General features: G+C 41.2%; 1 protein-coding gene and 1 long non-coding RNA gene across 2 annotated transcripts in view; one reads left to right on the top strand and one right to left on the bottom strand.

Moving 5' to 3' along the window:
* LOC134227389 (uncharacterized) overlaps positions 1–17206 on the bottom strand; it is a 251367-nt gene that overhangs the window by 138938 nt on the left and 95223 nt on the right. The window lies entirely within an intron of this gene.
* LOC134224376 (uncharacterized) lies at positions 14028–14381 on the top strand. The gene is made up of 3 exons (XR_009982930.1): positions 14028–14130; positions 14187–14250; positions 14307–14381. It is a non-coding gene; the product is annotated as an uncharacterized LOC134224376 (long non-coding RNA).

The following is a 17206-nucleotide window of genomic DNA, read 5'->3' on the forward strand; positions in this document are numbered from 1 at the left end:
TCCCACTCGAAAAAAGTAAAACATTATGTTGAATTGAATTAGAAATTAGAATTAGAATGAATTAGAAAACCCAGATTAATCCACCTAACGGTGATGGTGCCTTTCTCGACTTTCGTAAAATGTGTTTGCTTGAAAGTAGATGAGCTAGTAGCTAGGAGTAAAAAAGAAAAACTTCTATGTCCGTTCTATGAAATTCGGATTATTTCAAGCCAAGATATTTTAGATCCAGTTGAAAACGCGAGATCTCGGTTCGGTTTTCAACTTGATCTACAATATGCTAATAAGAATTTCTACATTTTTTTTCCTTTTCCAATCTTTTTGATGTACATACCCCTGTTTTATTTTACCCAGTTATATATTTTAAGGATATCACATTTGGATGTTTGTTAAACTGAAGCTCTGACTACACAAAAAGAAAACGAAAATGTCATTCCCATCAAGCGAGCGGAGGGCAATATTTGTTATGATATGAATCTCATGACCGTCCTTCTACCAAACTCCCGTATGAAGATGGGAGGAAGTGTATCAGTGTGGAAGCATCCGATAGTTCGTTTTCGGAGAGAAATTATAGCCTTTCGGTACAACTTTGTAGCACAAGAAAGGCAAAAAGTATTTTGGCCATAATTTCTAAGGTTATAGTCCAAGCTGGCCAATTTTCAATAGAAAATAATAGAATAGGATTCCGCGTCCAATGCAATTTGTTGTGAGTAAATCGATTGAGGGTAAGTGCATTATAAATGAGCTAGACGTTTTTACGCGCTTTTTTATAACATAAAGCATTTTGAGCACATAGTCCGATCTTCCAAATTTTCAATAGAAAACAATACGACAGGATCTCGCGTCGAATGGAATTTGTTGCAAGTAAATCGGATGAGAATAAGTACCAAAAAAGTGAGCTAAACTTTTCGCACTTTTGGTGCACGCACCGTACACACATACATAGTATTACATACACACACAGACATCACCTCAATTCGTTGAGCTGAGTCGATTGGTATACAACACTATGGGTCTCCCGCCTTCTGTAAAAGTTTGATTTTGGAGCGAACATATAGCCTTTTCGTATACTTTGTAGACAAAAAACAAAAATGGTGTTTCGGTCTTAACTTCCGATCCCATATTTCGATCTGGCCAATGTTCAATAGGACACATTGGGACAGGATACTGTGTCGAATGCAACTTGTTGCGAGCAAATAAACTGAAAATAAATGCCTAATAAAAATGAGTGACATTCTTTACGCGATTTTTTCATAAAAGTTGGAATTTTAGCCATAACTGGCCAATTTTCAATAGATAAAAATGCGATAGAAGTCTGCGTCGAATGCAACTTGTTGCGTGTAAATCGATCAAGGTTAGGTGTCCGAAATATAGGTAACATTTTTGTGATTTTCTATTAAAAAGGTAGTTTGGCCATAACTTCCGATCCCATAGTCAGACTTGGTCAATTTTCAATAGGAAACAATGGGAAAGGATTTTGCGTCGAATGCAATTTATTGCGAGCAAATCGGTTGAGGATAAGTGCCCGAAAAATGAGAGACATTTTCTACGCGATTTTTCCGTATAAATTTGTATTTTGGCCATAACTTCCGATCCCATAGTCCGACCTAGCCAATTTTCAATAGGAAACATTGGGAAAGGATTCTGTGTCGAATGCAATTTGTTGCGAGCAAATCGGTTGAGGATAAGTGCCCGAAAAATGAGTGACATTTTTTACGCGATTTTTACGTATAAATTTGTATTTTGGCCATAACTTCCGATCCCATAGTCCGACCTGGCCAATTTTCAATAGGAAATAATGGGAAAGGATTCTGCGTCGAATGCAATTTGTTGCGAGCAAATCGATTAAGGATAAGTGCCCGAAAAATGAGTGACATTTCTTACGCAATTTTACGTATAAATTTGTATTTTGGCCATAACTTCCGATCCCATAGTCCGACCTGGCCAATTTTCAATAGGAAACAATGAGAAAGGATTTTGCGTCGAATGCAATTTGTTGCGAGCAAATCGGTTGAGGATAAGTGCCCGAAAAATGAGTGACATTTTTTACGCGATTTTTGCGTATAAATTTGTATTTTGGCCATAACTTCCGATCCCATAGTCCGACCTGGCCAATTTTCAATAGGAAACAATGGGAAAGGATTCTGCGTCGAATGCAATTTGTTGCGAGCAAATCGGTTGAGGATAAGTGCCCGAAAAATGAGTGACATTTTTTGCGTCGTTTTGTGCGCACACACACACACACACACACACACACACACACAGACATCACCTCAATTCGTCGAACTGAGTCGATTGGTATATAACACTATGGGTCTCCGGGCCTTCTATAAAAAGTTTGTTTTTGGAGCGATCATATAGCCTTTACCGTATACTTAGTATACGAGAAAGGCAAAAAATGCCTTTTTTCTTGTTCTTAAAATTAAGCATTTATTCAGCATTTCGGATGCTGAATAAATGCTACTCAGCTAAATTTCTACTTTATCGATAAAGTAAGATTGAGCATCTAAACAGCCATATATTGGGCCAAAACCTGCATTAAAATAGCATTAAAGGCGACTATAGGGCTTATTGGCATTTAATGTTTTGCAGTAAAGGCGCATATAATGCCACTTAAATGCTTTATATAATGCTTACTGGTTACCTGGGTTGTCAACCATTTCGAGCACCACAAGAAGTTTTGAACGACGTTGGAGAAACCAACTACGAAATGAAGCTCAATGTTAGTGCACATGGTGTGCAGTCGTTTAGGTCAGAGCATGTTGAGAGAAAAGAAGAGTACGACAAGCAGCGATAGCCAAGAAATCCCGAAGTACGGCGAGTTGATTACCTTTTTGAACGATCGAGCACGGATCCTGCTATCACTAAACAGTGGAAGCGTCACTCCCTCCACCTCCTGATACATCTCGTCTCACTGTTGCTCAAACCGCATCCGTTTTGAAACCGTTTCACCTGTTGCATTATGTAAACAGTTGCATCAACAGTTGCATTATGTAAAACAACACCACCGTATTTATGATCATGAGGTGTTAACAAGATATAATGCGGCAGTGGAAGCCAACCAAAAATACCATTTCAGAACCTGAAATACACCTCCAGCATTGTAGAAAGACAAGTCCGTGAATTTTATCTTTCCGAAACATCTCGTCCGAAACCAAGCTGCCGTACACTTCGAATGTGTTGGCCACTGCCTGCTTATCGGATGCTATCTACTCAACTATCCTGCTGTCTACCGCCACGGTGAAAAAACCAGAGCCCCTCCGGAAAGTCCAACTTTAAAACATCGGAAAAAAGCTCGGAATTTTTAAGAATATTTTTTGGAATTCTTCAGAATTTTGTTTCTATTTTCAATTAGAAATTCTTGGCGAGTTCCATTGACCGGAAGCGACGGACGGACAAACTGGTAATTTGTCCGAAAAAGCCGTTTGCCCTAACAGGTTGTCCAGCCGACACGATCATTGGCCAAAAATGCCATTTATGTAGCAGAAATAGTTTTTTTTTTACAGAATGGGTGATTTGGCCGAACATGTCATTTGGTTTAAAGAGTCATACGGCCAAATTTCAATGACTGAACCAAGATGAATATACCACTAGGTGTTCCAATCTGACAAATTCACGATTCAGCCATCTTGCATTTTAGTATGGGAGAGCCGCTGTTTTTTTTTTCGTTTTGCACTGAAAATGAATTTTTCACCCCCGCCTTCTTCTCATCCATTAACTTGGTAGGTTGAAACACCTAGCTGTGTATTCATCTTGGACTGAACCTCGTACTGAACGGGTAATATGGTCTGAAATGTCCAGTTGCTTGGCGAAATGGTCTTTTTGTCAATTGACCATTGAATAAAATTCCGTGGCCTCTCTATTTTTAAGTCGATACTGGGTTTTAGGCCAAAAGACACCACACCAGGTACCATTTAGCAAAACTAAACGTTCAACGGAAACTGTTATCAGGTCAAAACTGGTTTGACTGAAAATGTAATTTGGTCGAAAGCAACAGCCAAAAGGAATATTTGGCCGTACTTGTAAAAGTTGTTTACCCTAATATGTTTTCTAACAATATTTTCGGCCAAACAGCAATTTTGTTATCGAACGTCTACTGTACAAAGAATTTCTTGTGGAAATCCAATATTTTCGAACAATCCTCAGCGGAAATTCTAAAGAAGTTTCCGTTAAACTTACGGGGAATTTCTCGTTTTTTTTTTAAACTCCTTATAGTCTCCCGCGTAAAATCTTAAGAATTTACTGTTTTATCGTTGGCCATGCCAAACTAGCCATCATCATTATTCTAAAATGAGATAGCCAAAGGTAAAACATCCATTCTACCAGCCGCACTTTCCTACAATTATCAAGAATTTTCTGTACAAATTTCGAAGAATGCTCAACAGAAACTCAACAGCAACTTCGTAAATTTCCGGATTTTTACCTATAGAAGTTAAGAACCTTTTTTTTTAATTCTGAAATTTCTCATGTAAATTGCGACAAATTTTCTGCTGAAATTCCAAACAATTTTATTTTGGATTTCTCGAAACTTCAAACAATTCGAAAATATTTTCCAAATTTTGGAAAAAATTATAGATTTTTGTGGCGAAGATTCTTCTTTAAATGTCTTGAAGATATCCCGAAAACATGAAAAAAAAAGAAATCTCACGCCGCCGCCGGCTAAAATAACTTTCCGCGTGACGCCGAAAACGCCACCGCTGACAAAAATTTTGACAAACGCCGCCACCGACGAATATCGGACCGGCGCACACCTCTAATTGGTTCATTGTGCGCCTACCTAAAAAGGAACTTGGTCGTTCACCCACCCGTACGAGCTCACTGCGGTGACGAATGGAATATACAGTGCGCCGGGTTTTACTTCACGATGCCTGCAGCAACTATCCTCTGTGACCGCTCGAAGGATGATGAGAACATCTCATCGAAGATAGGTAAGGATTTTTATGAGGACGATAGAAGGACCAATACAGTTATACTCCGTAGTGTAGAACATTCTTAGGTCCGCAGGAAGCGGTCCTCCAGCTCTGTCCTCCAGTACTGTCCCACATTAAGAATGATTTGCAAGACAAACGATCAATTGTAGAGGTCAACACTGAGTTAGATACGTTCCGATTCAATGTTCCCGAATTTTCCAGGAATCTTCCAATCACCAACCGGTTCGTTGTCTCCTGGATGTCCAAGTTATTTGACCCATTGGGCATTATTGGTCCAGTGAACACCCCGGCCAAAGTATTCATCCAACCATTGCGAATAATGAACTTCGACTGGGACGAAGCGCTTTCCATCGCACTCTACGCCGATTTGGAAAGACTGCAGACAACGGCCGCGAAGCGAGGCATAGCTTTCCATTTGACAGAGAACAGTAGCTTTGCTTTAAAGCGCCACAACTCTTTGGAAGATGTGCTTCATACATTTACGCCGAAGAAGGTAGCTGCGGGAATGAAGCTAAACTGGATAGCGGATTCAGCATAGTAAGATTCCACTTTCTGGTGATGTTATTGGTGGTCGACCTGCAAACAGAGCTCTCGTAGCTACCCGTCCACTCTTCTTCTTCTTCTCCTTCTTCTTCTTCTTCTTCTATTAGCTATTCTATTAGCTATTCCTCAGTTATTCATTGAAATCTTTGCTATGCCCGCCAATGCATGAGTAGGGGAATCTGGGGTAATATGCACCCCCGGGGAAAAACGTCCCTTTGGCATTTTTGAGTACATTCTCGGCAGTTTTTACAGAGTATTTACTACAGCGCATGTAGTTCGGATCTCGAACTACCAATCCAGTAGAAAACAATCCTGAAAATATTCTTGGAACATTGCTAAAAATGCCAAAAGGTCGTTTTGCCACAGGGGTGCATATTACCTCAGATACCCCTATGTATCTTGGGTGGTAAGAACAATGGATACACTATGCCCAGGAAGTCGAGAATGTTTCCAACCCGAAAACATCCTAGACCGGACCGTTTTAATGCAGCTGTGAAGGCATCGCTGCTGAGATTGGTGATCGGTTTAATATGGACGACCGTGGAAGCTGAGCTCGCTGGGATCGATACCTCGTGAGATTGGTTCTGCCGGATTCTCCAAATTGGCAATGTGATTCCTGGTACCTTCGTCTGTTATTCGTTGAACTTCCACGACTTGATCGTGTGGCAGTTTTCCGGTGGATTGTGCAGCCATTGTATCCAGTTTTCCGCGAGCGGTAATGGCCGCCAGCTTGCCTGCGGGTTAGTCTCTGATTTGACGTTTCTGGAGGTCAACTGCACCCACCATTCGAGCATTTTGATCAATGTGTAATATAAGAAGGCTTGAATTCACTGAATCAGCACCTTCTTATATGCCACATTGGTCAGCTTGCTCGGAGCAGTGGGTGCAGTTGACCTCAAAACGTCAAATCAGAGACTGACCTGCAGGCAAGCTGGCGGCCATTACTGCTCATAAACTGGATAGAGTGATGGTGGAATTATACTATGTTAATAAATCTTAACTTGAATTTAATGGAATATGAATAATACGTGCTTAGCGTTTATAATGTCATGTCTTAAGGCGCAACCTAAGAAGAATAAAATTTGCTATTGAATATGACATGCCCCCAGGCGTAGCCAGAATATTATACTGGGGGACAACTTTTCAAGATTTTATCAATCATAGTGTTAATGAACTTTTATTGAAATTATGTCATATTCTGAATCTAACTATAAGAAGCCATAAATATTAGTACATTTACACTGTCTATTTCATTTAAAGATCGAAAACCTTTAAATCTTAATCGACAACTAGCAGTAGCTGATTAACTAAGAACGGAAGAGACTCTCCGGTTAGGATGGGCTAACTTAGGCTAACTATTGTGATTCGTGTGTTTTCTGCAACACAAAAAACTAACAACCGAGAACACATTGCTTTCCTGATAGTGGCGTGTGTGCAATGTTCTGTGTAATGAAATGTTGTGTAAATTTATTAAGTTTTAAGTGTAACATACCGCTTCTTCTTGATTTTGAATGGGAGCGGGTGGCCGACAGAGCAACTCCTGTCCAGTCGAGCGGCTTCACGGACAGTCGGCGTCTGAAGAGGCCAGCGGGTGTTGCTGAACTGCCGTGTCTTCATTTCATGGAGTATTTGGAGCCGGCCACATTGGATGGCATATATAGAGGTTTGCTGTACTGCGGGTTGAATTATCCGAACAGTTTCCTAAATTTGATCTAGTGAGGAGGAGGTGCTTGCACTTTTCACTGCACTTCAAACTCGCGTCTTCAACACAAGGATGCTTGCTATTCGAAAAGGGCAAAATCAATTTGGGACTTTCAAATATTTCGGATCCTGGATTTCCTAGGTCTTTGATAATGATCTTTTGAAACTCAACCATCTATTCCCGGACATGATTGGATCTCAAATAAGCTGTCGTGCATATTCCTATGGTAATTCATTTTAGTACCTTCAAACCTCCACTATTTAGGGGAGGGCCACCGCCCCCTCTGGCGTCCCTCAAATCTCCGTCTGGCTACGCTTAATGAATCGTCTCCTGTACCAATAATCCTTTGTGGGCTTCGTGGCCGTGCGGTTAGCGACGTCAATCGTCTAGACGCATGGGCTATGGAGCGTGGGTTCGATTCCCGCCCCTGTAAGGAGGGAGCTTTTCGTGATCGAAAAATTCTCCAGTGGTCCACTGGGTGTTATGTGTGCTGTCCGTTGTCTAGGTGTTAAGTGTTCAGTCTGTACGACCTATGGTCGAAGACGGTGTCCCTGTCTTTAAAAACTATGCAAGCAATTCAAAATAATAATTAACGACGAAAGTGTCCGGGAATCCGGTGCAAATCATGGGCGTAGCTACGATGTCAAGTGGGGGGGGGGGCAACTTCTTTAGGTCTTCTAAATTGTTATTTTTCAATAGTTTAAAAAAAACGAATATTAGTGCTCGGCACTATTTCCTTCTAAGTTCCAAAAACTTTGAAACCAAATCCACAACCAACAGTAAAGGCTGGATCACAGCATCACGTCGCGCTGGGTGTTGAAGTCAGCTTTTTGTACTAAAACGCAACGCCAGCAACTTCAGAAATTTCTTTGGCAATGTCTTCCGGAAGTTCACCATAAATTTCACCGGGAATTGATCCGGAAATTCCACCATTATTTATTCAAAAAAAAAATCCTCTACGAACTCCTTCATAAGATCTGCAAAGAATTTTATCAGATAATTCTTTCGTGCTGTTTCTCATAAAAATTCTAAAAAAACTGCACAGAGGAGTCAAGAACTAAGAATATTCCGGGGAAATTCCGCAGAATTGCCAGGAAACATTCCTGAGAAAGTGGCCAAAAATGTTCGAATTTTTTGTGTAAATTCCATAAGATTTTCCGTTAAAGATTCAAAAAAATTCTCCAGGAATTAAACCAATTCATACATAAATTATACCGAAAATGAAATCATCAATAAAATTTTCGGAGGAATTCCAAGATTAATTACCGAAGAGATCCTGAAAGAATTCCGGTAGAAACTTCAAGAGTTCCACTGGGAGATTATCCAGGATTATCCGGAAATTCCTCCGGGATTTTTTCCAGGAAATCCACCAGTAGTTGCTCCAAGAATTCCTCCGGGATTTCCTCCGAGAATTATTCCGGCAGTTCTATCGGCGTCCTACGGGGGTTCCTCTGTATTTCTCCAGAATTTCCTCCGGAAATTCATTCAGGCTTTCTTCCTGGAATTCTTTTAGGCTTCTACATGCATTTATATAGAGAATTTCTCTTGGAGCTCCTCAGTGAATTCTCCGGGAGGTCCTGTGATGATGATGATGATAATCCAGCTACATACCCCAACAAAGGTTTCAGCATTTGGCCGAACATGTCATTTCTCATTTCTCACTGTAGAAAATGAGTAATGCGAAGTGAGTATTGAGACATCTCACTACTCACTTCGCGCTTCTCACTTTTTCCAGCGAGAAGTGAGAAATGAGGAGTGGGAAGTGAGACGTCTCTTTTATCATTCCTAATTTTTCTCTTTTCAAATGACCTATTCCACCAAATGACCTTTTCGGTCAAATGACCCTTTCGGCAAATTACCCTTTCGGCCAAATGACCCTTCCGGCTAAATGACCCTTTCGCCCAAATGACTTTTTCGGCCAAATGACCCTTTCGGCCAAATGATCTTTTCGGCCTAATAACCCTTTCGGCCTAATGACCATTTCGGCCAAATGACCCTTTCAGCCAAACGACCCTTTCACCCAAATAACCCTCTCGGCCGGATGACTTTCGGCCAGATGTGTTTCGACCTAGTGGCATTCGGCTAAATAGAATGGCTTTCGGCCAAATGACCCTTCCCCTTAAATAGAATTGTGATTCGGGGAAAAAAAGTTTGATAAAATTGAAAGAAGTATATTAATGTAGTTTGGAACTCTAGAATTTACCAATGAGAAAGTGTTGTTCCATGATTAACAGTTAACAAGTTTTCATTTTTAAACTAGGGTAATTGTTCCGGTTCCTTATTTCATAACCCCACGTTTATCCTATCAAATTCATAGGAATAAAAAGAAGAATAGTGTTATTGTGGATAGAAATGAACACAATTTAGCGTAGTCCGCAGGAAGAATGGCATTATTCTGGATCATAATGATAGCAGTTCTGCGTGGTGGGACGCCTGGAAAAAGAATGGTGCTATTGTGGATCAGAATGATCGCAATTCTGTGAGGGGGGACGCCCGAATTTAAAAGTTTTCTTGCTCTGCAGTGAGAGCAGAGGTAGTAGTAGTGGTAGTAGTAGTAGTAGTAGTAGTAGTAGTAGTAGTAGTAGTAGTAGTAGTAGTAGAAGTAGTAGTAGTAGTAGTAGTAGTAGTAGTAGTGATGATACACAAGATTAACGCCCGGTTTGTCACAAGAAGCCCCGTCGGTAGTTTTCTTTCCTTTTACCCATAAAGACATGGTGCATGTTATAGAATCTGGCTCAAGCATCATTGAGCAGAACTATCTCATGAAAATTCTTCTTCTCTTCTTATTGGCATTACATCCCCACACTGGGACAGAGCCGCCTCGCAGCTTAGTGTTCATTGAGCACTTCCACAGTTATTAACTGCGAGGTTTCTAAGCCAGGTTACCATTTTTGCATTCGTATATCATGAGGCTAGCACGATGATACTTTTATCACATAACATATGGGTAACTCGGGCTCAAAAAGCTGTACCCAAGTACAGATTCAAAGGTGGTATAGAGAACATCGTAACGTCAAAGGCATTATACCAGTTCACATTCGAAACACGGAAAAAAATATAGTAAACACAACCAAACCTTACACGGTTAGATGACTTTGCCCATTAAAGGGTACTGTTTTTTGTTGATATTATTTCCACCGTGAGAAAGTCACTCATTTTGAACTTGAGGAACGTACACTTCTTAGATGCTACACCGTGATTGACCAGAACAATGGTAATAGACTAGACTTTCAATGGTCAATTATGACGCCAGCCACGTCCTTAAGGTGATCGGGGATGGGAAGGAATCTTGTTGCAGTTACTCGCCCCACTGCAAGCCAAGAACATCTTTGTACTTGCCACGAGTTCATGCGGAATTTGATTGGAATTAGGAGGTTAGGTTCTATGGCAGAGGATCGTTTTGGTTAACGAATTGCCGATGTGATAGGAAAGAAATGATTATATATTCTTATTGGTATGCAGGAAACGTGCTTTTTCGCTCATTTTCAATTCTAACAGAATGATAGAACAGCTCTTAAAGGAATAGTTAGAAGATGGAAACGGTATGGGACTCCATTTTCAGTTCTAACGATTGCAAGAACTTGAGAAGTATATAGAAAGATGCAGAGTGCCAGGTTACCATTTTTGCATTCGTATATCATGAGGCTAGCACGATGATACTTTTATGCCCAGGGAAGTCGAGACAATTTCCAATCCGAAAATTGCCTAGACCGGCTCCGGGAATCGAACCCAGCCACCCTCAGCATGGTCTTGCTTTGTAGCTGCGCGTCTTACCGCACGGCTAAGGAGGGCCCACATGAAAATTACGGAGTAGTAATTATGATTTAGTGTACTTGGGTGCAATAGATTTTGACCTTGGGCTTTTGAACAACGATTGTAAAACTCACGGTAACTTAAACCCAAAAAAAGGATTTTTTATGCAGAACCACAAATTTCCTCGACTCAGTGACGTAGCCAGGGGGTGGTTTTGGGTATAAAACCCTCCCCAAAGACAAAATTTTCGGAAGAAAAATTTTTTTTTTTCAAAAAAAAATGTTCAGAAAACCCCTCCCCAGACCAATTTTCTGACTACGCCACTGCCTCGACTTAACAAAAAAAAAGTTCCATCTGGTAGTAGCGTGATATGAACGAAATAGACTGAATAAAAAGAGTACACAGATAAAAATATGTTGTGATTTTAAATGTATTTTCATGCACATATTTGGAACATGCAAATAAACGTAACATTCAATCGATCTCACTGTTCTCTTAAATCGAAATAAATTTAAACTGCCCTTGCTTGTAAAATTCAATCAAAATTAATAGAATATTGAATGATCATTCGTTTGAAAGGGTTAGCTGCAATTTTACCCGTTGTTGAATTTTCAAAACTATTTGCTGTGTATTAGTCGTTTCAAACTTCGAGGTCAGTCCTAAAGCTAGTATTTTTTTGCTATTAAAATACAACATCCGCCATAACGTATTTTTGTCTCAGGTATCTCCAAAGACTAGCAAAGGTACCCCCAGGGGTACATGTACCCCAGGTGGGGAACCGCTGCTCTAATACATACGAGACACCGAAAACGGCCCTACTGTTCAGGTCAAAATACGTATCTATAAAGATACAATCAAGTGGTGGAAATCAATGAGATAGTATTCTCTCGTCTAAGACATTCCGCTGAAAATCTCAAAATAATTTTGCTTAGGAAATCATTACTTTCATCTCATAATAACAAGAAGTCTATGATGCTGAGGTTGATGTATCAATGAGAGAGTATTTTAAAGCAATAGATATTGTATAAAATACCCTCTATCTAGTTGAACTTAGTAAGTTATGATGTGAATGATAGGGAATTGGGAATCAACCCTTCGTACTTTACATATTTTCAGATGATAAACTGTTTAAACTAGAGCGGATATCACCTCGACATCCTGTCAGTGACATACGTATACAGATAAGGAGTATGCACAACACCCCCGAAACCAATTATAAAAATTTAATCCAAAGCTGGAAAAATAACGAACTAGCTTACACTTCATCCCTTCGATTTTTTTTTTCATACGCATCCAAATGTACATAAACATGCAAAAGTGCACGCGTAAAATAAATAAGACGAACACCCTTTCCCTGCAAAACACTGTTTGATGCAAAAATGAGGGATATCCCGAAAGCCGCACGCAATAAATTTCGTGAATTTTAAATTCAAACGTTTTCACCCAAAAAAAAGTACAGCAGCAAGGGAAAACAACAAGAAAATAAGGAACCCCAACCGGAATGAAATCATGCGTGCAAAAGCGTGGAAAAGTAGCAAATCCTTATCGCTGCTCTTCCACTGCTGGGACGGTCCGACCGAACGAACGAACGACAGCCCGCCGAGGGGTCGTTTCAACGCCTGGAAGTTTATTTAAAATTTTAACTTCCCCTTCTGCACACGGGTTCCATAGCGAACGCGTGCTCACAGCGGGCTAGAAAACCAGCGACTTCCATGTGGGTTCATATCGGTGAAGGTGGTACGGAATGCACAAGTTAATCCCGAACTCAGAGATATTTCTTTTCCTGAAATATTGCGTTTTCTATCAATTTATGTGGGGCAGATGCTTTTGTCCTGATATTCATAATTGTGGTGAAAGGGATAATGTTGACTTAAAACGAAATCAATAACTGATGAAAATGCTCTCCGCACTATTTCATCCTGCTGCTTCATCATGTACAACCTTCCCCATACATTGAGTTGCTTACCTACTCCAGTCGAATCGAAAGACGGTAGGTGTGGAAAGTCAGTCAACGCGGATGATACTCTAGTTTATTTTTTTGTGCACAGCACCTTTCCCGCATGACGCCTTCCAAAGCCAAAGGGATTATACGGGAGAGTCCCGGCGATGCGATGATGATGATTCGGGGCCACCGTCGTCTTCGCCGTCAGTTGTAGGACGTGACAATGACCCCATATCAACTCATTCGCGACTCTTTTTCTCACACACACACAACGCACAACCCGCCTCCCGTCGTCTCGCCGTCCAATGTGTATAATTCTAAAATAATTTAATGTGCCATTTAATTCATTACTCACTTATTATTTATTATCTTTTTTCGAATCGAGATCGCACAACAGTTATTATACACGTTTCATTACGTTCGCTGCTTCGTCCGCACCCCGCCCAAGTGCCCACGCCATACAGCAGCGCGGTCGAGCTTTTTGCGCTGACCGTTCGGGGCTCGTCCCGAGCGTTTTAGTGCGCTGTGAGGCCATCATCAGACTCAGTAACGACTCGCCTCGACTTGACGCCGAGCACTGAGGACTGTTGCAACATATAAATTAGTATTGCAATGTACACGCCGGAGCTGTTGGGTCCTCCGGAGCTAATTTGCCATCGGGTTGTGATTGGGTGGGATCGAAACGGGGAGTAGTGAAATTGGTACAATGTGTGAGCAGATATTATGGGTGTATCATTGAACTTAAGAAAGACGGTGACATTTGAGCAATGAGGGGTTGGCAATTGCTAGATATCTGGATTACCATGAATCAAGAACAATTAGATAAACAGCTTTTTATAGCAATAGTAGTAATAAACTATGGAGGAAGATGGCGTTCTTTGTTCTGAATCGAAACAAATGATGTTTAGCACCCAACTTACCGCAACAAGCAAAACTAATTTCGCCAGTGACAGTCTTCCTTCAATTCGATTCACTCTATTCCGTTCTAATGGCTTTTTTATTATTTTAAACGAAACTGTTCGCCTAAACAGCCCTTTGTTCCGTTACCATAAAGTTTTAAGCGACCTCATGAAGTTCGACGGTCGATACAAGAACTAAAAAGTGTCATGAAGGATGACGGACAGAAGGATGGAAGAGAGGCAGAGTAAAAATGAAGAAAGAAAAATGTAAACACTATAAACAGAAAAAGCGGTGAAAATTTGAAAAGCTATATTTGGACTATATTTGTAAAATTAATTAATGAATTTGGAAGACAATTGAAGGTATACTATTGTTTATAAAATCTATTTGGTTGCTTAATATCTAAATGAACTTACAGGCTAGAAATATAATTAAAATAATTACTTTGTTGCGACACGTTTGTAATCAAAGGAGATTGAATTGTGAGTAAACCTAAAAATCTATTGCTATTTCCTTACATAATAAACTTAATTTCTAGCTTAAGCTACTATATACACACTCAATAGAGAGTCGTTGTTTTGCTGGAAGAACTCCGATAAAGTCTGTCGTAACAAAACTTAAGAATTCATCCATATTTGCCATGGACTTTCCGTCGAATATCCGTCAAACACGGATGCGTACGAGGGCTATTGAGCAGGCGATTGCTAACCTCAACAACGAAGGTGACGAAGAGGTGTCTAATTGTTCGCCGGAGGATCCGTTTGAAACGACAGTGGATGATATCGGAGGCGGAGACGAACATGAATGCGGTGGATGTGATCGGCCTAATGCTGCCGAACGGTTCATGGTACAGTGTCAAAACTGTGACCAATGGTACCATTTTTCGTGTGCTAATGTTAACAGGGCAACTGTTCGTACCACTAGCTTTTCTTGCTCGAGTTGTGTTCCCCTATTCCCAATCCTGCAGCGAGTGTTATTAGTGGAGTGTCGAGCTCGTCTAGTAATCGCCGAGCTAGAATAAACAGAGACTTGGAGCGGTTGGAAGAAGAGAGAAAGCTAATGGAAGAATTATGCGAGGAAAGGATTGAAAAGGAAAAAGCATTGAATGAAAAGGAACTTCTGGACAAGTTGGAGCGGGGTAAGCAGTTCATTGCCCAAAAACACGACTTACTGAAACGACGGGATGACGAGGACGCAGCGAGTGTACGCAGTTTACGGAGTAGTCAAGGAAGTGCACAGAGGACTGAGGATTGGATCAAGCAGACTGAGGGAAGGAAGATATCAACGTCAACGTCTGTGCAAGCGATCGCACCTCAAGAGGTAACGAACCCTCCGCAAGGAGCACACTGCTCATCGACTCCGAATAAAGTATCGCAAGGCGCTGTGCCAAAATCGTTCAAATCGTTTGGCGAGGGTTTAGAGGTAGAATCAATCCCAGGAACGATAGGAAGCCTTACAATTGGAGAAGGGTCGATTAACTCACACGAAGGTGCTCGTGGGTTGGTTATTGCAGCGGTTGATAAGCGCAAAGATCAAACTCAAATCTCCTTGAATCAGGTGGCGTAGAACAAGCTGCCGTTGTCCCGAGAGTGAATCGGTTTACAATCCCAGCATATACACGCTGGAGTGCCGAATTGCAACAAAGCGAAAGGTGTATGCAAGAATTGGAAGCGAAACACGCGTCAGAAATATCTACAAGGCGGAAAAGAGAACTGGAGTTGGTCAATCGAATGCAAGTGCTGGAAGGAAAATCAAGCAGATTCAAGAATCGGAAGTAAGCGTACGTAGTCAGCTGGAAAATTGTGAACGTCGTTGCCAAACTGTCATTGAGGATCTTGGGAACAAATATGACAAACAACTAAAGCAATCCCAAAAATCGGAATTCGATCTGAGAAGTCAGCTAGATCAACGCTGTCGTGAGCACGCGGCATTACGAGAGCAGAATATCGAGTTGGAAATGCAGATACGACATTTGCACATCACCGAACAGCAGTTGCGGTCACAGTTGGCACTTGTCATGCAACGGGAGCAGGAAACGATTCGTCTGCGGAATGAAGCAGAGAAAAAGTACTGGGCATTGCAGGACGAGGTCCAGCGGTTACGCGATTTGGAATACACAGCTGATGACGGTCGATCGTCGGTAAGTGGTAATGTTAGTCCTCCTCTTCCGCCACCACCTTCACCCTATGGTATGACTGGTTTCATGAGTGCACGGCACAACTCAGTGAGACCTGGAGTTACACAAATTCACCCTGAAATGAATTCGAGCTCCAACCCGCTTCCCGCGTTCAGTGGTGTAGGGCCATCTGCTCAACAATTGGCCGCTAGACAAGTGGTCACGAAAGAGCTGCCATCTTTTTCTGGGGATCCAGTCGACTGGCCGCTATTTATTAGTAGCTACCAGCACTCGACGGAGATTTGCGGCTACTCCAACGCAGAAAACTTGTTACGATTGCAGCGCAGCCTAAGAGGATCTGCCAAAGATGCCGTCAGCAGCTTTTTGCTCCACCCGTCCACAGTACCACAGATCCTTTCAACATTACAGCAACTGTATGGACGACCAGAACAAATAGTCATGAACATGATTGCTAAAGTTCGGGCGGCCTCTGCTCCACGAGCGGATCGAATGGAGACATTGGTGAATTTTGGGTTAATTGTGCAGAACCTTTGCGGGCATTTGAAAGCGGTCGGATTAGAGAAGCATTTGTCGAACCCCATCCTACTACAGGAACTAGTCGACAAACTGCCGGCTACAGCAAAATTCAACTGGGCGCTCTACCAAGAACAGATACCTGTTGTAGATCTCAACGTGTTCAGTGGTTACATGGCAAAGGTTTCATCAGCTGCTAGTGGTGTAACACAGCTTTCGAGCATGCCGTTAAAACGAGACGAACGAAGTAAGCCAAAGGAAAAATCGTTCGTGAACGCACATCTGTCGTCGGGAGCAAATCAATCGAAGCATCGTGAGGAATTTACCAGATCGAGAAATCCGGAGGTAACATTTGTCAAGTTGGAACAGGCGAAAAATGTAAGCTCGAGTAGCAAATTTTGTCAGATATGTAACGTTGATGGTCATCAGGTCGAACAATGCCACTATGGTCCAGGATTCAGATTTACGCGGAAAGATGCATTTTACGCCAAAACTATATTTTTTAGAAAAAACTGTTGTTCTACAAAATTGTTCGAAATAGTAAGGCCATCATTATGGTTCTACCAAAAAATAGGGTGGCCCATCATATAAAAAATAGAAAATATTTTTTATTTCTCAGAATATTGACATGTTATGTTCTACAAAGTTGTAGCGCAGCTTATTCCAATCAATTTTGCTAAAAAACTTTTCTGTAGCTCTTAAGTTGGCTGATTTAGAACAATTTTACCTAATTGGATTAGGTGTACCTCAAAAAACTGTATTTTGATCTACTTTTTTTTGTTTACATT

The sequence above is a fragment of the Armigeres subalbatus genome, chromosome 3 (genome assembly GCF_024139115.2).
Source record: "Armigeres subalbatus isolate Guangzhou_Male chromosome 3, GZ_Asu_2, whole genome shotgun sequence".
NCBI classification, from domain to species: Eukaryota; Metazoa; Arthropoda; class Insecta; order Diptera; family Culicidae; genus Armigeres; species Armigeres subalbatus.